Raw genomic sequence first — 6,000 nt, 5'->3', positions numbered from 1 at the left:
GGGGCGGGCGCTCGGGTTAGAAATGCTGTGTGACTCCACTTGTCAGTGCAACTCAACGCCTCCGCCGCGTATCCAGGGCACCTGGCGCCGCTGTGCCTCGCTGCTCTCAGTTACACCCCTGTCAATCCGGAGTGACTCCAGCGGGGGTGGGGGGTGGGATGCGCGGCAGAAGAGGGGGATGCGCGGCAGAGGGGTGGGGGGCCGGCAGCCTGCGCGCGGCCGGGACGGGCTGCCCCAGCAGCGGGGGAAGCTTCCACTTTCCCTTTCGCCGAGCTCGCCTGCTGGCCTCGCGTCCGCACTCAGCCTCCCGGCTCCCAGCAGCAGCAGCTCCCCCTCCTCCCTGCCCCCGGCCCCGCTGGCCGCTGCCCCTCCCCGGAGCTGAGCGGGCTGCCTGCCAGCCCAGGCTCCCGGGCTGTGTGTCTGAAGCGTGGCCCCTCCTTCCCCCCCACCCCTTCCTCTAGCACCCCCGCCCCCTCCACCAAAGAAGAGGCTGAGCCGGTGTTTTTCCACTCAGCAGGATGGGTGATGCTCAACGCTCCCTCATTAGACAACAGAGACGAGAGGTCAGGAAGAAAGCGCTTATAAATCACCCCCGCCTCCCTCGCAGCCCGGCTAGTCGGGCGGTACCTTTCCCTGGGACGCACCGGGCAGACGCCTAGAGCCCTGGCCAGCTACCTGAGCCCGCAGCAGGTAAGATCCCCTCTCTATTGTCTGCCAGAAAGGGAGAGAGCCTCGCGCTCTGGTCGCTCCCGAAGGCAGACGGGGAAGGAACAAAGAAGGAGCCGTCGGGAGGAGGCAGGGAGGGGGTTTGCCTTTGCCGAAGGAAGATCTGCCCGGCCAGAGAGGGAACGAGGGAGGACTGATCGCCGCTTCTCTCTTGTTGCTGCGTGAAGATGGCAAAGAAAAGACCCTCAGAAGGAACAAGGGGAGGGGGGCGGGCATTGCCTCGGTGGATCAGGGCTGCAAATGTCTCATCTATGCTCAGGGTCTGTTTCCCTCCTGCCTCTCCCCCCCCGCCCCATATCTTCGCTGTGGTTTGCCGTACCCTGGGCTAGATAGATTACAACGTGCTGTTTCTTTGCATTTCGGTCGCGCAGGTCAATAGGGCCGTTTCTTTCTTTTCAAGTCCCTTATAAAAACCCAACACCTACCTATATTTAATTGCTATCTAGGCTACCGTGTGGTTTCTCGAGCGGTTATTTCCATCTCGCCCTCCGTACATGCTCCACCACCTTGTATTAACTTTTTTCAGATAACAGTCTGCAGTGTGAAATTAACCACTTGCTTGGCAGCTCTCCAGCCGTTAAAAGTACATTTCTTCTTTCCCAGCCCTGCTGTTTCCCCTAGTGCAAAATGCAACATTTTTTTGAAGGCTGTATGCAAACCTCCAGTCAGGTCCAATTGAAAGACCCATACAGCCGGTGCTGTTGCAGCTGCTGCTGCTACTAATGGATCTGACCGGGGTCTGACATTCTTTTCTTCAGAGGCAGTTAAAGTTTCCATAACTTTGTGGGTCAAGATTCTGATTTCAGTTATCTTGGTGTCAAAAAAGTAATTCTGGATTCACATCAGTGTGGATTGGGTCAGAATTTGGCCCAGTGAGTTTAAGATGATGAATATTCAGTGGTGTATGATCATGTAACAAAAGACAGACTTTGGAGACAGCTTTAAGTTTCCATATATGAAGATAAGGGGTGTGTGTGTGGGAGTTAATTTGCATTCACACCGAAGATAAAACATGCATTAAAGATGGAGAATTCAGAATATATTCACCCACTTCCTCATTCGTGAGAGGTGAAAAAATATATTTTTCTTTGAGAATTACTTTTTTCCTTCAAAGTGACAAAATTCTTACACTTACATGTTCTGAAATCTTGTTTCTTCTCTTTATTATTATTTTTTAAAATAATAATAACAAAGGAAAACATAGTGGGAAAACAGAGGTACAGAAACAAGTTTGAAGAAACACAGTCCCACATATGAAGGATTTTTGTGTTTCAGTAGACTTCATGCCAAGATGGAGAGAGGCTTTTTTTTTTGGTTAGTTCCCATTTTTTAACCGTATTGGGAAAGGCATTAAGAAAATGTGCCAAGAAGAACTGGTTGTGTTTATAGTGCTATTTTGGTAACCACTGTATCTTTTTGCTTATATGTCAAAATGTTTCAAATGTTGGACCAACAAAAAGTGGAGCGGTATTGTTCAGGAGACATGGAGTTAGTTGTCTGGGTAATTTGGTACTTGGATGACAGTTGCTACCAGTTTAGATTCTATGGCTTTAGGATTGTAAGGAAATCAACCCAATAAAACTGTGTGTTGTGGAATGTTGAGGAGAGAGACTTTGTGCAAAACTTTTAAAATCTTGGCATATGGATTTGTTACTTCTAGATTTGGATTCAAGCAGAACTGGCCAACTCTTTTTGGCCTTGTTTATTTCCAAAGAAGTATTATGGAAAGATTTCCCTGTGGGATGTTGGTGGAAGATCATTTTCTTTTACAGAAGTGTACAGTATGGTCGTGGTGAAAGAGGGAGATTTTAGTTTTTACAAAGGGATAGCTACCGTACTAATAATGCTATTTCCCTCCAATATCGGGGCACAAGTTGAGGGTGAATTGTATGTGTCTGGAGGGAGGATATTTGTAGTAAAGGTGGGTGAGTAAATGTTAGCTAGTACCTGTGAAACATTCAGAGATAGCCCATCTCTCACTTCGGTCTTTATCTACCTTTTTGTTCTTTTCCCCCCTCTGTCCTTTTCTCCTCTTGTCTCTCCATCTCACCATCTCGATCTTCACTGCTGTCTTCATCTCTCCCATCATCTCTCCCATTCTCTTCCATCTTCTCTTTCTTATGGCTTATATTCTCTTTAGGCTGCAGCCAGTAGGGGGTGACATAGTTTCTCAATCAGTTCTCAGGCAGATCTAACTATGACACTCCAGCCACTAGAGGGCAGAATATGGAGGACAGGCAAACTTAATGTGCTATATCAGTGATACTCAAACTGAAGCTCCTGAGTTGCAAGTGGCTCTTTAATGTGTCTCCTGTGGCTCTTTACGGCACATGATATTAAAACACTCAACACTTAATTATTAAACAAACTAAGTTATTAACCAGTCAGGATGTTTTTACTGTGTTATTAACTGCTTGTAGTTGATAAAGTAATAATACTTGGCCAGTCATTTTGCTGTGAGAATAATACTGTATATATATATATGTGTGTATATATATATATATATAATTCTCACAGCAAAATTACTGGCCTTTATATTCATATTTAAACAGTAGGACAGGGGAAATATTTAGGAGATATATTTAAACAGTAGGACAAGGGAAATGTATCCCTTGTCCTACTGTTTAAATATGAATATATAGCACTATAGTAAATGAAACAGTGAATTCACACTACTGAGGTCTGAGTATCATTGTACTATAATATAGATGGAGAGAGAATGGAAAGGGCAAGGGAATTCCTTTTTAATTTTTTAATTTCTGTTGTTTACCATTTACCAACCTGCATTTTCCAGTGTGTAGTGTCAGACAACTGGCTTCAAAATCCTCTAGCTACCTGCTGCTTAACTGTGTGCAGTGCTAGGGCACTATGTAAAGAGCAGTAAACTGCAGCCAGCATAAAGCAATCTGGAGGCATTAAGGAGATGGACAAATGGGCAGAAGTGCTTGTCTAAAAATGCCCTTCTTTGGTTTTAGGGGTATCAGGCCAGATTCTGGTGTAAACCTGGAATAATTCTGCAGATGTTAATGTACACTAATGTAATGCAGGGGAGAATTTGACCCTTCAGTTTAGTTGGCAGCCATTAGCTTATGCATTTTTATTTTTTTGATGGTTTGATGGTTATTTTTTTTTATTTTTTTTTAAATGGCACAATGCGTGAGCTGAGGTAAGAATGGGTCTCCAGGATGTTTGAAATCATGTATGAACAAGAGGTGCAGCACTGCTGTGGAAAAATACAAAGAAACCTCAGACTAGATTACTATTTGTGCATGATGTTGGAGAAGTCCTGCCTGCCAGAATTTAATGGCTTCAGTAGGGTTCTTCAGAGTGACTTGTTTTACAGCTAAAACTGGGGAGAATTTCAAGGATTAATTCCTTAATTTGAAATCTGAATACCAAGACTGAGCTACAGCCTCGTGATTTGCACTTAAAGCCTCCTTTCCATTTGGGGATGCATTTCCAAAGAGGATTTTAACTGAGCAAGTCCTATGGATTATAGCGCGGTTAGAAAACCCCATATAGTGCTTTGAAGCTCTACTCCCTCATAGCCTAATTGTTTTGTGCTGTGTGTGCTTTCAGTAGCAAGGAGGCATTCCATTCTGTGTCTTTCTAACTTTGGCTGTTCCCACTTGGCTCTGCATTGAAAGTGTAATCTGCATTTTGCACCCAAATGCATCAGCAGAGCCAACTGAGGGTATAGATTGTGGGGCAGAGAAATGTAAACCCTAAAGGACAACTAAACCATCATTGCACAGAGAACTGAATTTAGGGTAAACCAAAGTCTTTTCACTTTACTGAAGCATCCTGAATTGTCAAATTAATACAATGGCAGAACTGTTTAAACCCCAAACAATCACATTTTATTTCATTACGCTTTCCCTCCTCAGAACATAACAATATAATCTTTCAGTCTTCCAAATCTTTATTTTCCTGTAGATTATTTGCTCTACAGTGTCATTACATGTACCATAGTGGAAGCATTTTCTGGAGAAAAGATTAATTGTTTTCTTATTCTATTGGATCTGACAATATCTTGTTTAAAGAAATGAGTGCTGTAAAGGAAATGACTATCTGATGAAATTTATTGATGGGAAATTGCACTTATAAAATGTAGGTTAGAGTCAGTTCCATTGCTAAGGCTCTTTCTGTCCACTGCAAATAATAATGCTGTCAACCCTAGTATTGCTTTGGAAAGCCCTCTGTTTCCAGTATTAAAAAACCCATGCAGTATTCCGCAGTAATAGCAGGTTCAGAACACTGGATCTTTTGACTGAGGTCTGTACTATATTTTTTAAAAATGAGTAAAACAGCATAGTCACCATCATTTAATTTTTAACTTTAGATATATAAAAATAATTAGTGTCTGAGCAGTCTCCTCCATCTGTGATTTCCGCTAGAGCTCCAGAAACACCCTTTGTCTGTTTCTACTAACAAGGGGGGTGGAATTGGTGAAATGAAGAATTGGTAGCACAGTATAGCGCCAGGTACTGCATTTAGTCAGTGCAAGCTCCTCATCACACCCCTCTGCCAATGCTCCTCATTTCTCATCTCCCAGACCCCCTCTGTTATTCCATTGCTCTCCCTTCCTTCCCAGTTTGCCAGCACACCTCAATCGTGACCTGACACACCTGAACCAATACCAAACAGGGACTCTGTACAGCAGTGCCATGCTCTGTAGTGTTTTTAGAACGTAGACAAATGACTCCATAAAGATGCTTTTGCTTTCTTAAGAACACTTCAGTTCAGTTTGAAACATGCAACAGCTAAAGATGAATGTGCAAGGTGGAGGAGTTATAGCTTTTTAAAAAAAGATAAGGAGGACTTGTGGCACCTTAGAGACTAACACATTTATTTGAGCATAAGCTTTCGTGAGTTACAGCCGATGAAGTGAGCTGTAGCTCACGAAAGCTTATGCTCAAATAAATGTGTTAGTCTCTAAGGTGCCACAAGTCCTCCTTATCTTTTTGTGAATACAGACTAACACGGCTGCTACTTTGAAACCAGCTTTTTGAAAGTAATACCTTATCTGATTCATCACCCTAATCAATTGTCAATGCTTTAAAATTGCAGTTTTGAATAGATTACAATGGGAGATTAGTGATGAAAGAAGTCAAATGCTCTAACCCACATTTATGCTACAGGATTGCTTTTAAAAAGTAATCCCATAGTCCCATCATTTAAGCACTTCATATAGCAAATTCCCACTTAACTACAGTTGCACTTGGAATAGTCCACTTACAGGAATGATTCTCCAGTGGTTTGGAAAGAAAGTCA

At 43.2% G+C, this 6,000-nt stretch overlaps 1 protein-coding gene across 3 annotated transcripts in view; it reads left to right on the top strand.

Moving 5' to 3' along the window:
* The first annotated feature begins 449 nt into the window (after nt 1-449).
* Nucleotides 450-6,000, top strand: part of SLC6A6 (solute carrier family 6 member 6) — a 73,583-nt gene continuing 68,032 nt past the window's right edge. For all 3 annotated transcript variants that reach the window (XM_073351301.1, XM_073351300.1, XM_073351299.1), the window contains exon 1: nt 450-690. The gene's annotated coding sequence lies outside the window, so the exon portion shown is untranslated. The remainder of the gene's footprint in view (nt 691-6,000) is intronic.

Source organism: Lepidochelys kempii, chromosome 7 (genome assembly GCF_965140265.1).
Source record: "Lepidochelys kempii isolate rLepKem1 chromosome 7, rLepKem1.hap2, whole genome shotgun sequence".
NCBI lineage: Eukaryota > Metazoa > Chordata > Testudines > Cheloniidae > Lepidochelys > Lepidochelys kempii.
This window is presented reverse-complemented; position numbering and strand designations above follow the sequence as displayed.